We start from the raw sequence: 20,000 nt of genomic DNA, 5'->3' as shown, positions 1-20,000 counted from the left end.
CACACACACACACACACACACGTCTCTGCCGATTGACACACATACTGCAGCCTTCCCTCCCTCTATTCACTCTAGGCTGGTGGACAGGTAAGGCTCAGTTAATTGACGTACAGGTGTTTTGGGAAGACAGGTAAAGAAGGGAAGTGACTGCACGTGAGAGAGGACACCTTCTCTCTTCCTTTTTTTATTGCAGGTGTGAAAGGAGGTTATTTGGTAGAGCTGAGGGGTAGGGAAGGGAAGGGGAGGGAAAGGGGGAAGGGAAATAGGGAAGGGAAAGAGGGAAGGAAAATTACTGCACGTGTTTTTTCTCCTTTTTTATTGTATGCTGTTTTGGTGATTGCAATGGTGGTGGGGGTGGTGGTGGTGGTGATGGTGGTAATAATTGTAGTGTTAATAGTAGTAGTAGTACAGTAGTAGTAGTAGTAGTAGTAGTAGTAGTAGTAGTAGTAGTAGTAGTAGTAGTAGTAGTAGTAGTAGTTGTTGTTGTTGTTGTTGTTGTTGTTGTTGTTGTAAAAAGAGTATAATTATCGTTTTTTCTTTTCTAAGGGGAATTCACTTTTTTATGAGGCGAGAAGAAAGTATGGGAGTAAAATAAACGAAAAAAAGAAGTACTGTATTTGCCTGATTTCATGTTTACCTTTATCTGTGTTTACGTGAAGTATTTGCCATGTAGAAAGTACTGCTGTGTGGTTAAATAAATTACCTTTTTTTATATAGAGATGATGACATTTTATCCGTCTCATGAACAGATTTATGCATTTTATTTATTTATTTTTTTTTCGTATTAGATTTTAATATTTGTCTTTTTTTTCGTTTGTTAATTGTTTTTTTTTCTTTTTTGTTGTATTTACTTGATTTACTTTATTTTATTCTTTGTTTCATTTTGTTTAATTGTAACATTTTCAAAGGTGTGGTTCCTTTTCTTTGCATTTACCTGTAATTGTTGATCGATGTGTCTCTCTGTCTGTCTGTCTGTCTGTCTGTCCCTCAGCCGAGATTGTCGAGTCAGCGTTTGCATGGCTGCTTCCGTATTGACCTGGGCACACACACACACACACACACACACACACACACACACACACACACACACACACACACACACACACACACACACACACACACACACACACACACACCACCAACCACCACCCCCATAAAAAAAAAAAGACAAGAATAGAAAGAGACAAACACGCCACACAACCAGACAGATGAACATAGACAGACAGGCACACAGGCAGACTGAACATCCAAGACACGAAGCATAAAAACCATAAATAAAAACTAAGTAAAAATCTAACACATAAAAGATAAACTGCATGTAATTAACCTTCCTTTATTATTTCCAGGTGAGAGGCGGCAGGTGAGCAGCATCGCTACCTGGTGAGTGTTACCTGTGATCAGTAAACCGAGTATGCAAATTATACATTACACAATTTCCTTACGCATTCGGCCGTGTCTTTTCGGTTCATTGAAGAGTAACGGAACTGTGGACCTGTTTTCATCTCTCATCACAAAGGAGTCACACAAGGAAAGGATCTCACACGGCTTGTCAGTATCTCAGTAAGTATTAAACACATTGTAAAAGGAAAGCTTTCTGATATACTCGCATGATAAACGTGTAACAGTGAAATATTATGGGTTATTATCGTTAATATTTTCAGTGTTATTATTGTTTACCCTATATGTAGTTAATGGCACTGTTGTATATGTGTGGTGTGTGTGTGTACGTATTACAATGGTGCGAATCTTCTTTGTCTCAGGATCAAGATACTAAGTCACCACCGGTCTTGTTCGCCGCTCCCAGTTGGCAGAGTGTATCAGCCATGGGAAAGCAGACATCCACTACCTCTCTCATCTCTTATCAGTCTATGTTGGCTAGAAAGTTCCTAATTCACTGTTGGAAAAGTAGGTCTCGAATTTAAGCAGGAGACACAGGAGAGAAATGAAGGAGGAGGACCTAAGAACATAATCAAAGAGATAGGTAACAGGAAAAAGAAAAAAGGAAAAAGTTTATATCATCTTCAGGTCATCCACTCCAGGTTCTTACTGTATAACTATTAAAGAATATATTTTGGTGACCACTTCGAGTCATCCCATCACTCACTCTTCTTGGGACGTGACTGGTAATTCAAGAAGTGATTGGACAGCTAGTATGAGGAAACTGACCGGGTATTATGGTGCAAGCTGTGACAGATTTATCCTCACGTCCTCAAAAGATACTGGAATACCTACGTGTGGGTTGAGAGTAAGACACACAAAGCAATGGGAAGCCCGCACCGTATTACAAAATGTTCAAGTGACGAAATATGTAGGAAAAAATAACAGTTATAAGCTGGAAAAATGGACTAATATAAGAAAAACATGACAGTATAAAAGATAGTAAGTTTTTTGACTCTAGAAATTTATTGAACAAAGTAAAATAACACAGTAAAGAAAAGATAACGGACTTTGGCGTTGGGACAAATACCTCGTATATAAAAAGAAAAAGTGACAGATTTCGCCTTTGAAAAATAAATATGAAAATAACGTAATTCGGGAAAAAGATAACATGCCTCGGTGCTTGAAAATACTAAAAATACATCAAAATAACAGGTTTTGATGCGGAAAAGTACCAAAACACATGAAAATAGCTTAACGCAGGAAAAACTGACGTGTCTTGACGGCGGAAAACAAGCAAAATAACACGTTTCGACGCTGGGAAATAAACGATTATAGGAGAGTAGGGCAATAAGGTAAGGAGTCACCTATACAATCAGGTTACAATACAGTCAAGTCACGTGTAATCAAGACTTCACGTCCCTTTAATACATCTAGACAATTGCCTTCCCGTCTCCACCACCAGCTGTAACAACACCCCACTCCACTCACTGCACCTACTCCACACACTCCACCTGCTCCACCTTCCCCTAAACTCACTCCCTCACCACACAAGCTCGTAAAGCATGATCTTGTCGCCCTGTCACGCCTCCTCCTGCTCTGACCTGACCTGACCTCCCCTGCCCCGCCTTCAGGAAGCAGTGAAGTCACATCCTCCCGCCCTCCTCCTCCTCCTCCTCCTCCTCCAGACAAACCACCATGCAGCTGTTTATGTGCCTTCCCCTCCTCCTCTATCTCCTTCCTTCCTTTTTTTCTCTAGTTTTTCTTCCTATTCTTCTTTCTTTCTCTTTTCCTTCCTTCCTGCCTTTCTTTGTAGCTTTTCTTTCTATCCTTTCTCTCCCCTTCTCTTTCGTCATTTCTTTTTCTCCTTTCCTTCTCTCTTTCTTTCTCATTTCTTTCGCCCTTTCTCCATCCTGCTTTCCTTCCAGCCTTTCTCTCTTTTTCTTTCTCATTTTCCTGTCGTTCTCTCTCTCTCTCTCTCTCTCTCTCTCTCTCTCTCTCTCTCTCTCTCTCTCTCTCTCTCTCTTCTCTCTCTTCTCTCTCTCTCTCTCTCTTCCTTGTCTCCTTTTGTCCATCCCTTTCCCCTTCTACTCTTCGTTTTTCACCCTTCCTTCCTATCTCTCTCTCTTCTCCCTCTCCCGTCCCTTTCCTTTCTGCCCTTCCGCCCTCTCTTCCTCTTTCTCCTTCCTCTCTCCCTCCCTCTCTTTCCTCCCTTTCTCCTTCCCTCTTCTCCCCTCTCTCTCCTCCCTCCCTCCCTCCCTCCCTCTCGTCTCCCTCCCTCCCTCCCTCCCTCCCTCCCTCCCTCTCTTTCCTCCCTTACTCCCTCTCCCTTCCCTCTCTCTCTCTCTTCCCTCGCCTTCCTCCCTCCCTTCCTCTCTTTCCCATTCCCTCTCTCTCCCTCCCTCTCTTTCCTCCCTTCCCTCCCCCCTTCCTTCCTCCCCCACCTTCCCGCCCTCTGTCTCGCCGCCTCGCCCTCATTTAGACGTCTGGAGCATCAGAGTTACGACTTTCCGGGAAAACCGTGGCAATAATTGTGTTATTATGTATCGTGTCTTCCATCGTGGGGTACCGCAGGGCTCAGGTCTTGGTCCCGTCCCTGTTCATCTTATATTCTTGGAACCGTAAATCTGGAAAACTCTGGTTATTTTGTCTTCAAGTTAGAATGTGGTGTGAAGGTGATAGAGGAAGCTCTCATTGTATTGTTAATTAAAAGAGGTGGACTAAACCTTTTGTGGAGTTGACAAATGAGGTGTTTTATTTATCTTTTTTTTTATTTCCTTCTCTTCCTTCTCCTTCACCTGTTCATCCTGCTCCTCCTTCTCCTCCTCCTTGTTCTTTATCTATTATTCCCCCCTACTCATGCTCCTTATGCTCCTCTTCCTCCTCTTCGTGGTTTTTCTACTTATTTCTCGTCCTCGTCCCTGTTCTTTGACTAGTTCTACCTCTTTTTGTTCTTATTCTTGTTGTTGCTGTTGTTGTTGTTGTTGTTGTTGTTGTTGTTGTTGTTGTTGTTGTTGTTGTTGTTGTTGTTGTTGTTCTTCTTCTTCTTCTTCTTCTTCTTCTTCTTCTTCTTCTTCTTCTTCTTCTTCTTCTTCTTCTTCTTCTTCTTCTTCTTCTTCTTCTTCTTCTTCTTCTTCTTCTTCTTCTTCTTCTTCTTCTTCTTCTTCTTCTTCTTCTTCTTCTTCTTCTTCTTCTTCTTCTTCTTCTTCTTCTTCTTCTTCTTCTTCTTCTTCTTCTTCTTCTTCTTCTTCTTCTTCTTCTTCTTCTTCTTCTTCTTCTTCTTCTTCTTCTTCTTCTTCTTCTTCTTCTTCTTCTTCTTCTTCTTCTTCTTCTTCTTCTTCTTCTTCTTCTTCTTCTTCTTCTTCTTCTTCTTCTTCTTCTTCTTCTTCTTCTTCTTCTTCTTCTTCTTCTTCTTCTTCTTCTTCTTCTTCTTCTTCTTCTTCTTCTTCTTCTTCTTCTTCTTCTTCTTCTTCTTCTTCTTCTTCTTCTTCTTCTTCTTCTTCTTCTTCTTCTTCTTCTTCTTCTTCTTCTTCTTCTTCTTCTTCTTCTTCTTCTTCTTCTTCTTCTTCTTCTTCTTCTTCTTCTTCTTCTTCTTCTTCTTCTTCTTCTTCTTCTTGTTCTTCTTCTTCTTATTATTATTATTATTATTATTATTATTATTATTATTAATATTATTATTATTATTATTATTATTATTATTATTATCATTATTATTTTTTATCATCTTCTTTTCTTCCTCTTTTCTTTCTTCCTTTCTTCCTCTTTCCTTCCTCTTCCTTTAGTTCTTCCTCTTTCTCTTCCTCCTTCTCCTTCTCTTTCCTCCTCCTCCTCCTCGTCTCCTCCTCGTCCTAAAACAGTAAGACCGCAGAGGCCCACAGACAGGAGAGGACAGGAGAGGAGCAGTTGGAGAGGGATGGAGAGGGAGGCTGCGTGGCGGGCTGAGGGTTGGTTGGTTTGATTGGAGTCACGCTTAGACCAATGTAATCTCACTTGTCTGTCATTTGGCACGCAAGCTCTCATCACTTCATGTATATATATATGTATTTAAACTTTGATTCCTCTACCCACTGATGTATATATTTTAGGCTTCTAACTTCCTAACTCACTGATTTTTCCACTTTTTTTTTTCGTTTAGTGATTTTCTTTTTTTTCCCTCTATTTTCTACCTAATAATTTCCCCGTCCTACTTTTTTTTATCTTTTTGTTTTTTAAGGTTGCTTTTTTTTTCATCTTGTTTATATGTACAAGTTTACTCCTTTTTATTTGTTTATTTATTTATTTAACTTCCATATTTACGAACTTATTCACACAGTTCTTGTTCCGTTCCTTCAGTGTTTTCTTTTCTTAGTTTTCTTGCACTAAGCATCATTTTCTTGTTGTTTTTTACATATTACTATTTACCATAACTTAGTGTGTGTGTGTGTGTGTGTGTGTGTGTGTGTGTGTGTGTGTGTGTGTGTGTGTGTGTGTGTTATTGTATTCCTTTCACGTACATCAATTTTTCAAAGGAGGCACGACTCAGCACGACTTTGTGTGTTGATGCACGTACAGGAGGACTTCCTGCCGCGGCCGTGACGGAGTGAGAGGAGAGAGAGAGAGAGAGAGAGAGAGAGAGAGAGAGAGAGAGAGAGGAGAGAGAGAGAGAGAGAGAGAGAGAAGAGAGAGAGAGAGAGACGAGGAGAGAGAGAGAGAGAGAGAGGAACACACACACACACACACACACACACACACACACACAGTTCACGCCCCAGGTCGTCGTGTGTGGGAATACGACTCTCCTCTCACACCACTACTCGTGTCCACACATCGCGACACGACTACCGCGCTCTTCATTCACCTCCTCCTCCTCCTCCTTCCTCCTCCTACTCCTTCTCGAAAGCCTTCTCTTCCTCTTCCTCTTTCTCCTCCATAGATTTCTCAACTTGAGTTTACAATACTTCCACAGGTTCTCTTCAAGTGATAAAAAGATTAAATTTATTGCAGTAAAATGTATAATTTAATTTCCTCGATTGATTCTACGTGATTTATTAGTTTAGCGTTATTTTGTCGTATTTTTAACCTTCATAATTGTCCCGTTCATTACTTTCCTTACTAGAATCACAATTATCCTATTCGTAGCTAGCACTTTCACTTCGTAGTTTTTTTTTCTTTTTTTTATATGTCAGGAAGACTAGTCAAGGGCACAAAATCAAATAAGGAAAATCCTGCTTGAAATGTCGCTCCCAAAAAGAAACAGAAGGAGAACGAAAGAGTCAGCCAGTTTGTTTTTATTAGACGTAAATATTGTATGTAATTTTCGATGACGGGTAATGGAGGTTTGGCACCATCTTTGACACCCAGAATGACATGACGCCTCAGTAAACTCACGTCACTCATGGAGGCATTCGCTATGTCCGGCACTGTGTTTAGTGAAGCGTTGCTGGAGACTGATGAGATACTTCGAGACATTCTTTCCCCCACGTCTATTATGGGATCGACATCTCTCCTCCAGCTGACCCAGTCGTACACATCTTCCTCTTGTTGTTTTTATCTCGAGTCTTCCCTGACGCGTCCATTCACCTCGAGATATCCACGAGGTAATTGCTTGACAACAACATCCTTTTTATTTATATAGGAGGGGCACTGGCCAAGAACAACCAAAAAATATATAAATAAATAAAAAAAAAATCCCATTGAGGTGCCAGTCTGTTAGAAATAGATAAATTAGGAAATAATGTACCATAGTTTCCTACCCTACCCATTCCAAACATCTTATAGTTTTCTACCCTACCTGTCCCTAACAAGTCCCAGAAGAAAGGTACAAAGATCATCCAAAATTGGAGGATAAATGTCTTGCTTTCTCCATTCTTTCCTCAAAGGCTTACAAGTTCATCAGATGCTGCCCGTGCTGCACCTGGGCCTTGCTGGGTAGCCGACCCCTCCCAGGTGCTCCAGGTGATTCAAACGGGGCACGGCTGGTTCCCGCTGCCCCACCTCCTCCTGGTACTCTTGTTGTTACTGTTGTTGCGGTTCCTCACTGTGGTGATGTTCTTGTTTTTGTTTTTGTTATTACTGTTATCACTACTGCTGCTAATGATTCTGCTGCTGCTGCCGCTGTCTCTGTACCTGCTTCTCTTTGTTATCATAAAAGTATTTAAAGTATATCTTGGCCAGTCCTCAATCTCATACGCAGCTGTTTGGCGTCCTCTCCTGAGGGTATGACTGCTTTTATCTCTCATTTTTTTCTTTCCAAGGCAGAAAACTTGACTCATAACTGGTTTCTCGAGACAAGTTAGCGCTTGGTTGACTTTTACGCCATTGTTCGATACCAGTAAGCTTTGAGGAATGTTATACAAGTTAATTTTCTCCATCACGGCTCCCAGAACTGACCGCTGAGGAGTTTATGGCTTCCCTCTGATACCTGGCTCCGATGCACCTGCTGACCTGTTATGCAGCCCGCGCACCTGAAGACAGCTTGAGGAGATATAAATAATCCTGAGTTATCTTAATGTTGGCATCTGTCTCTTGTGCCGCATATGATTGAAGGCTCCGTTAATGCTGAAAGTCATACTGAAGTAGCCAGCCCAGTGTCCAGTTACAATACTCAGGCTAATGTCCTACTAAAACAATCAGGCCAGTCTATCTAAAGCAACCAGGCCAGTCCATCTAAAACAGACCATTGTCCAACCAAATCAGACCAGTGTCCAGCCAAATCAGACCAGTGTCCAACTAAAACAACCAGACCAGTGTTCCCAAGTGCTCGTGTTGAAACTAGGAGGATAGAAAAAGCAGGTCAGAGAGATAAAGTATATAGCTGCTGGAAATAAGGGGTTGTTCTCGAGAAAACTGGCCATATATTCCTTGATGATGTCTCGAGGACTTACTGATAGGAAAGAGAGAAAAGGAAGGAGACAGGGCGGTACTTTGAACGCTCGAATTTTACTTTTTTTTTCATTTTGTTTCTCTATATTTTATCACATTATTCATTTTATTGTTATTTATTTTTCATGCTTTGTATTGTTACCGTGAGTTAATCTGGTCTCTTTCATTCTGATCTTTTTTTTTTTAATGTAAGAAGGAACTCTGACCAGTGGCAACAAAACTAACACAACTAAGGAAAATAATACCAGTTTCTAAAGTGGACATTCGGAGAGCAAGTCCAGAACAGAGTAGTTTTTTGTAACCCTATGCTGTTCTCTGACTGATATTCAAGAGACGTGATGTTGACGGTTCCTCGGAGCAATGATATATGATAGGGTCTCTCTCTCTCTCTCTCTCTCTCTCTCTCTCTCTCTCTCTCTCTCTCTCTCCTCTCTCTCTCTCTCTCTCTCTCTCTCTCTCTCTCTCTCTCTCTCTCTCTCTCTCTCTCTCTCTCTCTCTCTCTCTCTCTCTCTCTCCTCTCTCTCTCTCTCTCTCTCTCTCCTCTCTCTCTCTCTCTCTCTACTCTCTCTCCTCTCTCTCTCTCTCTCTCTCTCTCTCTCTCTCTCTCTCTCTCCTCTCTCTCTCTCTCTCTCTCTCTCTCTCTCTCTCTCTCTCTCTCTCTCTCTCTCTCTCTCTCTAACAACTGTATCATTACTATCACATTTTTTCTTACCTATTTTCTCATTACAGTCTTGAGTGTGCGTGTGGCGACCTACATTCCACCTCCTCCTGTTTCTCTTTTCTTTCACTTCCTCCTACTCCTCCCGGGTTATGAAAACAATTTGCGGTTAATGCGGTTAATGCAAGGTGGTGATTTTCGCTTGCTTTTAATTCCACTCCTCTTTGTGATGTTTTTTTATTCTCTTTTTCAATACACCTCCTATTCCTCAAATGTTATTACTACTACTACTACTACTACTACTACTCACTCTATTTTACCACTCCTTCCTGCTTCCGGCTTCGTTGCAGAACCTTTTCAATGTTAGACTGCTGCAATTTTCTCCTTATTTAATTTCTCTTACTCTCCCTTCCTCTCCCATGCTCTCCCCGCGATCTCTCTTCCCTTCTCTCCCATCTTGTTTCTTCTAGTGGCTGAGAAAAGCAAGGGAGATCACGACAGCGACACAGATGATAGAAACCTTCATACATTATATAGTGATTAGTTTGGATCAGATACATAGCATTTGTTGTTGCTGGTGTAGGATTCAGTGCCACAGTTTGGTGTAAAGTATTGGACATTTTGCACTTGATTAAGGATCGAATATATTTTATGGGCACAGCTGAAATAGGAAATGACATCGTGAAAATACTTACTACTTAGAAAATCTGACACTTAACTTATGATTCTGGTAATTGCGTAATGTTTTTTTTTATTTCCTTCTTGTTTAAATGTACTTTTTAGATACAAGTAAGATAGAAATGAAATTATAAAAAATAGCTATTGTTTAGAAAATCTGATACTCTGTTTGGTTTTTATCTTGATAATTTGATGTTTTATACTTTTGGTTTGCTTGATTATACTTTTCAGACACAACTAATATAGAAAACGAAGCCATAGGAGATAGTTATGGCTTAAAAAAAAATCGTATACATTGCTTTTGATTCTGATAATAATAATATTTTCATACTTTTCCTTGCTTAGTTATCCTTTATTGACTTGATGTTAGTTAAGAGTTAAGGTTGATGGTTGGCAATAGCAAGATCAATGGGAAAGGTTATGGCACTGAACCTTGTCTTATTAGGTTAGATCAGGTTACGTTAGAAGTTAGCTTATATCATGTTATGTTACGTTTAATATAGGGAAGCTAAGGACATCCAACCACGTCTTAGGATTCTGTGATGCCTCCACGTGACCATACCCTGGGCATCCCCTTGGGCATATCCGCTGAGGGGCCGAAGTGTGCGCGCGTGTGTGTGTGTGTGTGTGTGTGTGTGTGGTAATGAGAGTGGCGAGAAGATGAATTGTGATGTAGAGGTGTTTTGTGGTGAGAGGCACGCAGCGTGACTCACCACACACACACACACACACACACACACACACACACACACACACACATATACACAGGCTGCTACTTTTATTCTGCAAATTATTGTCATCATCACCACTACAAACATCACGAGGGTTGCAGTAGTAGTAGAGATAGCAGTAATAGCTGTAGCAACAACAGAGTGTGGGTGGTGAAGAGTCATTCAGGAAGTTTAGCTACATATTTTGTTCTGTTACTCTCCTTTTTGCGTCTATTTGTGTCTGTGTTTCTGTTTGTTGATCTCTCATTCGAGTAGACGAGACTCACTTACCACAGGAGGAGGAAGAGGAGGAGGTAGAAAAAGAAGATGTAGAAGAAGATATAGAAAATAATCACTGTTATTTGCTATATAGGTTAGACAAGAATACGAGAGATGAACGGTCTTACACACACACACACTAAAGGTGACAATGACAGCAGGTGTTCCCCTCACTTATCTCGGCTCTTGATTGGGAGACAGGCGGTCAATTAGTGTCAGTTATGTCGATGTAAACAATGACGTCATCAGTTTCTCCGAGGATGTTTAATTGCTTGATCTTGGGAAGGGGAGCGATACATCAAAGGGAGGTGGTGATACTGGAGGAAAAGAAGAAGAGGAAGAAGAAGAAGAAAAAACGAAAATAAAAAAGAAACAGCAGAAGCAGAAAAAGAAGAAAAAGAAAAGTAGAAGAAGAAAAGGAAAAAGACCTGGCGATACGGAAGAAGAATGAGAAGGTAAGAAGGAATTCGTGAAGAGGAAGAGGAAGACAAGGTGACGTATTTTTATGAGTAACGTCGCGACAATTCAGGTTATAAAAAGACGCGGTTCACCTCCACCTATTCTCTCTGCTTGGATTCCGCCGTGAGTGTGGGACGTTTCTGGGTTACTATGGAAGCGCTAGCGTGGAGGTCGGCCAGCGTGCAGACTCGGCGGCAGCGGCGGGACCAGCGGCAGGGCAGGATTGGGAGGCTGAGTTCTCTCTACCCGAGGCCTACGGTCCGTTTTCTGTGGCCCTCGGTAGTCTTAGGGAAAAAAATGAGATCGTCGCCTGATTATCGGTTAGTAGGTGTGGCCGTTTACCGTTAATGTATCGGAGGAAAAAGGAAGAGATGATGTGCGCATGCCGCCACCTTTATCGTCTCGTATTTATGCCCCGCGTCACCCTGAGGCAGACATTTGAGTTCGGTGACGGCGGCGAGACTGGAGAGTGAAGGCACCACCACAGGGTTCGCTAGCACCGCCCCCCACCTCCCTGTTCCAGTTAGGTGGGCATGACCTTCCTGGTGTCAGAAGTAAGAGAAAAGTCCGTCCCAGCTGTGCCTCCTCCCGCAGGTCCTCGGTGGTACAGGTCACACCTGCCCCGCGGTAGGAGGGCGTGCAGGACGTGGCGGGAACATCTTCGTCCCCGGTGACACATCGTCCTCTGCCACAGCCGTGTGTACCCAGAAGGGCAGCCGCGAGCACCGGAAATGCGGGGCTCTGCCTCGTGACCTGCCGTGGGGCGTGGTATTTGATCTTCAGGGGTAGCCGCCAGCCACCGCCACGGCTTCCGTCCGGTAGAGCAGCTCAGGCTGCGTGTGGGGCCTCTTCTCAGTGTTGTTCCTCAGACTTTTCGTCGCCTTGTGTGTGTAATGACTCGTGAATATCCCCATCAATCTACTCATTGTTATTAAGTTGTTTTTGTTTTCCGCCCAGCAGACAACATACTTGACCGCAACGGGAGCTCACCAAGCCGCACTTAACATCCATAGCCAAGTATAGCCTTGAAAAGTAGGCGTTTTGTGACCACAGCAAGCCTGACATGCGGGAATTTAATTCATGTTTTACTAAGGTAACGCTCAGCATCTGGTCAGAGAGGAGAGAACAGGCCTTGTATTGTTATCGGTCCAGCCAGCGTGCAGGTGTCCGCGGGTGTTGTGTATCAATTTATAGTTTATTTCTTTGCCCTGAGAGTCTAAGACAAGTTCAGCTTCTTCTTTGTACAGCATCAAGCTAACACATTGTCCAATTCACGTCATCAGTTACTGTCTATGTACTCATCAGTCGCAGAGGAGAGATCAGTCACGGAGTTTGTTTAGTATCACCCATTCATCACCTTCCTCCAACACCTGGTTCATATTTTTTCCGTGGACGCTCACCCGAATAACACCAGACAGAAACACACTTCATGGCCTCCTACTCACACAGCTTCCCAACACCAAACGATCGCCAGGAAAGAAGAAATTGCAGGATCATCTCAATGCAGCATCCAGCACCAGTGAATTCTTAACATTACTCAGTTCATAACTATACTTTGCTGTGGTATCGATGTCTCAGTACATAATTTTTAACCTGCTATACATGAGTGTTTCGGCATTTTATCGTACGGTTTACCGTTACCTCAATATTTTGCTTAGTCACGACACAGCGGCGTGACAAGCCATCTTCGATAGTCTCCCTTTAAACCTTATCGTTTTCTTTGGTTCCTTTTACCCCACGCGGAATTGATTTCATGACAAGGCTAATTTAACAACTTTTTTCTTCTGTATTTTTTTTTTCTTTTATGTATTTTTTTTCTCTCTCTTTCTCTCTCTCTCTCTCTCTCTCTCTCTCTCTCTCTCTCTCTCTCTTGCTCTGCCACGCGCAATAGATCTATCTATATGAAGAAACAACTAGGTCAGCGGTACCTGGGATCTTTCAGCTCCAGGTAGCAGGTTAACCCTTAAACTGCTTGTGACACTTCTTATTCTTATTTCGGCAACTCAATGTAGTTTAGCTCACTGAAAATAAAACTGTAAGCACTGAAAACTTTACTAAATACCCAATACCTCATTAGGCTGAGAATATTACCTTACAAAATTATAATCTGCTTACACAAAACGATTATATTATGCTACTAAGAGGACACGGCAATTGGAAGGTTAACGGCGTGGTGGGCGAGGAGAGAGAGAGAGAGAGAGAGAGAGAGAGAGAGAGAGAGAGAGAGAGAGAGATGCATACAGTGGCTGGGTAGTGTCAGATTTGTAATGTCGTGAAAAAAATCTCCCAGTAAGTCTTATTTCCGTTGATTTTGTACTGGAATGCATCTGTAGGAAGGCTGTACATTAACGAATAGTACATAATATCTAATCTACGTGTAGGCCTGATGGGTTCTTGCAGTTTTCCTTATAGTCTTGTGTTTTTGTTGTGAAATAGTAGAGAGTAGTAGTAGTAGTAGTAGTAGTAGTAGGAGAGAGAGAGAGAGAGAGAGAGAGAGAGAGAGAGAGAGAGAGAGAGAGAGAGAGAATATAATCTGGTGACACGTACTAACAACACCACTTTTTTGTACCTGCCTATCACTCAGGTAACGGTTCACTTCTTTTACCTGTCTCTCTCACTTTTTCTCCTAGTTTTTCACATGAGCCTTCTTCCTTCAGAAACTAACGATCACTAATGGCCTCGTTCACTAGTCATAAGAGAAACAATCACCTCCTTCACCTGTACCTCCCATTAACTGGTGAATTCCCTTTTGCCTTTATTTGTTTTCTTTCTCTTCAGCTTCCTTGTCTCCAGTCCTTTAAAATGTACCTTATTTTTTTCTCTTTCCTTTCTTCCCTCTTTTTATTTAATTGTTTTCCCTCTTTTTCTTTACCTTCTTTATCCATTTGTTTCCTTTTTTTCTGTTTTTTTTTCTTTTTTAATGTCTTACCTGCGCAGCCTTTAATTACCTGTGAAGTTGATTAAGTGGATTGATAAATAAGCAACATTTTTTTTTTTTTACTTTTTTATTCTTTCTTTCTACACTTACATATATCTATACTTTGAAGTACATGTGGAGTGATACTTTGGTGGCATTTTTCCCTCTACGTCTCTCGCATTTCTTATATTTTTTTCATACTTCTACTTTCATTGTCTGTGGAATGAATTAATAAAAGTAGTGAATAATTTGCATTTTTCTTTATACTTTTCCATTTTCTCTTCTCTTTTATAATCTATATCTATATACTTTTCTGTAGCTCTATGACAGCTTTTCTTTTTCATCTAGTCTTTTTTTTTTGTTATATAGAGTACATAATGCGATTGCTGTCAGTACGTGGGGAGCCTTTTAAAAGCTTAGGGATGCCTGGTCAGCTTTGGACATTAAAACTAAAAGCTTTTGTTGCTCTTTCTTCTCCTCCTCCTCCTCCTCCTCCTCCTCCTCCCTCCTCCTCCTCCTCCTCCTCCTCCTCCTCCTCCTCCTCCTCCTCCTCTTCCACGAAACCAAATATCTGTTGTCAACAATACAAAAATCATCACTACCATTACCGCTCGTGACAAGAAAACACTACTACTACTACTACTACTACTACTACTAAATTATATAAAGTAGCCTTGTGTAACGGAGGTCCTTGCTGTCACTCTACTGATAAAGGAAACGAAACGGAAGGGAAAGAAAAGAAAAACGGAGATGAAAGGAAAGGAGGAAAGAGGGAAGGGAAGGGAATGGAAAAGAGGAAGGAAGAGGACGCACTTTGTCACACACACACACACACACACACACACACACACACACACACACACACACACACACACACACACACACACACACACACACACACACACACACACACACGCACACGCACGCACGCACACACGAGGCACTGACCCACTTAACAGAATTATTAATGGAATCAGCACGACAAACAAGCGTAAAAGTATCAATTATCAATAAATCAACGAATCGGATCTGTTTTGTTTCTTGCATTGAATTTTATCCATCATTTTTTTTTCTCCTTGTACTTATTTACTATCATTTTATATTTACTTTTTTTTCTTATTCTATACCTGTGTAGGAATTTCACCCGTTGAGATGCGGTGTAGGTCACTTATTTATTATTATCTATCTGTCTATCTATTTGTTTATTTGTTTGTTTATCTATTTGTTTATTTGTTTGATTCTTGAACGATGATGGTCACGTGACGAACATCTTAACCTCAACTCCTTCACCTGTGTCACCTGTATCACTGTATCACCTGTATCACTGTATCACCCTTCCATACAACATTTGCAACCTATCTGATCTGCGTCACGCCTTTACCTGTACCACACCCTTACCTGTACCATCCACCTGTATAGCACACCTTCACACATATATATCACCTATAAAACCATTGTAATCTTGCATCACTGTATCACTTTCCCTCCTGTAAGTATAACATTTGTAGCCTATTCCATCTGTACCACGTCTTTACCTGTGTTTTCCACCTGTACACCACACCACCACATCCGTCATCTTATAAGTAAGCAGTAGATTTAACTCAAGGCTCCACCAGACTGCGTGTAGGAAGGTCATAAGAACTAATGGAGGAAGCAAGGAGCCGGGAGACCAACACGTGGCGGTTCTTATATTTAAAGTCCCTCTTGCCAGGCTGACGTCATGACAGTAAAGGTCAAAGCTAAATGGGGAAGATTCTGAATCAATACAGGTGATCGTTGCGTGAAAGGGGAAGGTGGGAGGGAAACAGTTAGGAGAGCTGTGGGTTGAAAATTTGGAGGAGAAAAGGGGAGGAAAATATAACCATTGATATTATTGTAAATAGTTGAGTGAAAAATTAGTCATCTAAATATGCTACTAATAGATGTGGTTTGTTATCAGCTATATTGATTTTTGTCCTCCTCCTCCTCCTCCTCCTCCTCCTTTGCTAGCCAGTTTCTTCCATTCGTATTTACGGAGGGATAGTTATACAAACATCCTGGCAAGGGTCTCAAGTTCTGTTGTTGTTTTGTCTTCCTTTGTACTGTATTCCTATGTATAGTATTCTTCTTCCTCCTCCCCCTCCCCTCCCCCTCCCTCTCTTCTCTCATTCCCAAAGTGATTCACACCTTAGCTTACATAAACTCAATGGATGATTATATAAACACCATATAAAATCACTAATTTATTAATCATCTGCCAATTGGAGCTTCCTACAACACTTTCTGCATCACCTGTCGCTCCGTGAGATGACAGTGAAGGTGAGGGTGAGTCAGTTCATGTTACCTGCACACACCATGAAGGCCACCTCGGGCTGTTAGTGTGTAGGATGCCGCCCTGAAGTCAGTCCTACGTCGTTCCTACTCATGAAGTCATCGCCGTAAGAGACAACCCTGAGCAGAGCACCAGTGACACGGCGTGGAGCTCCCAACTAGTGCCTCGATCTCGCCGAGGCCCCCGTATTCTGAAACGCTTTCCTCTCTCGCCACGACTATTTTCAAAGGTGAAAGAGATGATTGGCCGGGTTCTCAAGAGTGTTTTTCCTGTTAATAATGTAGAAATCTCATTAATCTGTCACTAAAACCATAAAAACTCCCTTGAAAACCCGTGTAACTTCAAGTATGTAGTGGAGGTGCGGCGTAGAAATGTTTCAGTAAGAGTAACAGAAGGTGCGTCTGTCTGGAAGCTGCCTCCGTGGTGCGGCGTAGAGGACGGAGTCAGTGAATGAGCAAAGTGGCGTGTTCTGAGTTAGCACCGCACTGATGATGATGACTGATGATGATGTGATGTCAACTCTTTCAGGGGGAAGGTTTCAAGACGCTTATCTTCTAATTTTAGTAATCCTTTTCGCCTTTTCTTTAGGGACTGGCATTTTCTTCTCCCTTTTTAGTGTCTTTCCACTCTTGCATAAAAAAGGACTATCACAGTTGACATCATCACCTGTATTGATAAATGAGTCACGTGGATTAATTAACATCTGACCAGAACAGCACAGGTAATACAGGTGAGCAGAGCGTATTGAAGCTCGTCTGTAACCACATTAACACTGTTTCTCCCCCATCAAGGAATTTCAACACCTCCACGTGAAATAAATTATCTAAACACTTCAAGAACGCAACACGAATTTCATCAAAAACTTTTACGTCTTTTTTTTTTTTTTTTTTTTTTTGGTAAATACATAAATTTGTATTTTATAATTTTCATCAAGAACTTTTCCATCTTTCGTTTTCTGTTGTGAAAAGTCACGAATCTGTATTTTATCGTCAGTCTTTTGTTTTCATCATTTTCTTCATTTAGATAGACGTATTACACGAAAAACAAACAGGAGGCAGACAGGCAGACAAACAGACCGACTGACTGACTCACTCACTCACTCACTCACTCACTCACTCACTGGCGTTCATTACATAAGTCACTGGGTCTTCTTTAGTAACTCAGCACGACAGCAGTCACTCAGTCGTCGTCGTCACTGACCAGCAGATCAACCGCCAAGCCCATGTCGTCCTTCTTGCCGTTCTGCAGCCACCCCAGGAAGTTCTCCAGCCGTTCATCCTTCCGCTTCTGTACATCCCTCAGGTCCCCCTTGAGTCTCTGTTTCTTCTCCTTGATCTTCTCCTTCGTCTCCTTCGATCTCCTTCTCAGTTCCTCCCTCTCCTTCCTCTCCTCCTCCTCCCGCTGCCTCTCCTGTTCCTCTTCCCTCTCTCGTTTTTCTCTCTCCTCTCTCTCCCTCTGTTCCTTGGTTTGTTTCTTCATTAGTTTCTTTTGCTGTCTCTCCTTCAGTCTCTTCTCTCTCTTGGCTCGTTCTTCTTCCTCTTTCTTTTTGCGTAGTCTTTCCTCTTCCCTCCTTTTCTTCCTCTCTTCCTTTTCCTTGCGTATCCTTTCTCTCTCTTGGCGTTCTTTCTCTTCTCTGTCTCTCTTTTCTTTCGCTTCTCGTTCTAATCTCTCTCTTTCTTCTCTAGCTTCTCTTGCTTTCCGTTCCTCTTCTTCTCTCCTTTCTCTTTCCTCACGTTCCTTTCTCTCTCTTTCTTGTCTTTCTCTCTCTTCTCTTTCCTTTCTCTCCTTCTCTTCCTTTTCTCTCCTCTCCCTTTCCTCCTGTTCCTTCCTTTTTCTCTCTTCCTCCAGGCGTTGGAGTCTCTCTCTTTCCTCCCTGTCTCTCTTCTCCTTCGCTTCCCTTTCTTTTCTTTCTCTCTCCTCCTCTGCTTTCTTCCTTGCTTCTTCCTCCTCTTTCTTCCTTCTTTCTTCCTCTTTTCTCCTCCTTTCCTCCTCTTCCTTCTTCTTTCTCTCCTCTTCCTTTCTTCTCTCTTCTTCTTCTTTCTTCTTTCTCTCCTCTTCCTTTCTTCTCTCTTCCTCTTCCTTTCTTCTTCTCTCTTCCTCTTCTTTTCTTCGCCTTTCCGCCTCTTCTCTCCTTCTCTCCTCCTCTTCCTTCCTCCTTCTCTCCTCGTCTTCCTTTCTCTTTCTTTCCTCCTCTTCCTTCCTCCTCCTCTCCTCCTCTTCCTTCCTCTTCCTCTCCTCCTCTTCCTCATTCTTCTTCCGCTCCTCCGCCTCCTTTTTCAAATCTCTGGCTGGCCTCCTCTCGTCGACTATTTTGCCCTGTCTCTTCAAACGTATGTACTCGGCTGCTGTCAGTCTTTTCCTCCCCTCGTAGTATGACGCCATGATTGCGGGAAGGGCGGCCTGTTGAGGGAAGAAAGAAGCCCTGTTAGAGATGAGGTACTGTTAGTGTTTACCTTGTGATAAGAGTAAGGACCGTCTTCTGAAACGCTTCTGCGACACGCCTCTACTATTTTCCAAAGGCTCTACTTGAAGTTACACGGGTTTTTAAGAGTCTTTTTATGGTTCTAGTGACAGATTAACAAGATTTCTATGTTATTAAAAGGAGAAACGCTCTGAGAACCCTGATAATCATGTCTGTGGCCTTTAAAAATGGTCGTGGTGACAGAGCAAAGGGTTTTTTAATATACTTGAAGTTACACGGGTTTTTAAGGATGTTTTTGTGGTTTTAGTGACAGATTAACACGATTTTTATGTTATTAACAGGAGAAACACTCTGAGAACCCAAATAATCATCTCTGTGGCCTTTCGAAATAGTCGTGGTGAGAGAGCAAAGCATTTCAAAATACGGGTGAGTCTTATTGAGAGTGAGAAATAAGGTGATAATGAATAACGAGGTGATAAGAGTGAATTCATAAAAGATAAGATGTGATATGCTGGGGTGGGATGGGACACGCACACTTGGCAGAGAGAGAGAGAGAGAGAGAGAGAGAGAGAGAATGCAGAGATTAGGTAAGTTAGGCTGGAGTGATTTGACAGACAAGTAGTAGACAGAAAGCTAAATGGAGAGATAAGATAAAATTACTTGATAGAGTAGGTAGAATATGCATTAGTAGATAAAGAACTAATGGGAAAGATATGATAAGTTTTGCTATGGTGGCTTGGAATAGACGAGTGACAGACAGAGAGAGAAATGCAAAGATGAGATGTAAAGAGAGAAGGCGCAAAGACGGACAGCAGACAGTAAGCAGATGGAGAGATTAGATAAGGACTTTTGCTGAGGTAGCTTGGAATAGATGAGTGGTGAATGGGAAGCTAAATTGACAGCAGGCATAGAACTAGTAGGAGAGAGGAGAGAAAAAGAAAAAAAAATACTGGGATGACCTGAGGTAGATGGTCAGCAGATTTATAGAAATGAAGAAAGGATAACATAAACATTTGTCTTTGAATTATAAAGGCCGGGAATGATAATAATGATAATGATAACAATGATAAGGCAGAAGCACTTAATAAAGCAAGCACAAGTTCGCTAAACACGCATTTTAACTTAATTAACCATTACTTCACTGAGTCCACACGTGCCGCGCCGCCTCGCCTCCCAGCCCAGCCCACTCCATCAACACACGTGGGAAACAATGATCCACCTACGCCCACTCGCTCACACACACATTACAAACCTTCCCATGTTATTTTAATTCATTTTACCCAAGCTATTAATCCACTTCCTTCCACTAAGCCACTGTCTCACCTATC

At 41.9% G+C, this 20,000-nt stretch overlaps 1 long non-coding RNA gene across 1 annotated transcript in view; it reads left to right on the top strand.

The window, feature by feature from the left end:
- The window catches only part of LOC135109809 (uncharacterized), a 43,602-nt gene extending 40,302 nt beyond the window's left edge, over positions 1-3,300 (top strand). The window contains exons 2-3 of the long non-coding RNA XR_010272908.1: positions 1,347-1,560; positions 1,761-3,300. This is a non-coding gene — a long non-coding RNA (uncharacterized LOC135109809). The remainder of the gene's footprint in view (positions 1-1,346; positions 1,561-1,760) is intronic.
- Positions 3,301-20,000: the final 16,700 nt, after the last annotated feature.

Source organism: Scylla paramamosain, chromosome 19 (assembly GCF_035594125.1).
Source record: "Scylla paramamosain isolate STU-SP2022 chromosome 19, ASM3559412v1, whole genome shotgun sequence".
In the NCBI taxonomy this organism is placed as follows: Eukaryota; Metazoa; Arthropoda; class Malacostraca; order Decapoda; family Portunidae; genus Scylla; species Scylla paramamosain.
The sequence above is the reverse complement of the archived record's forward strand: the minus strand, read 5'-3'. Positions and strand labels throughout refer to the sequence as shown.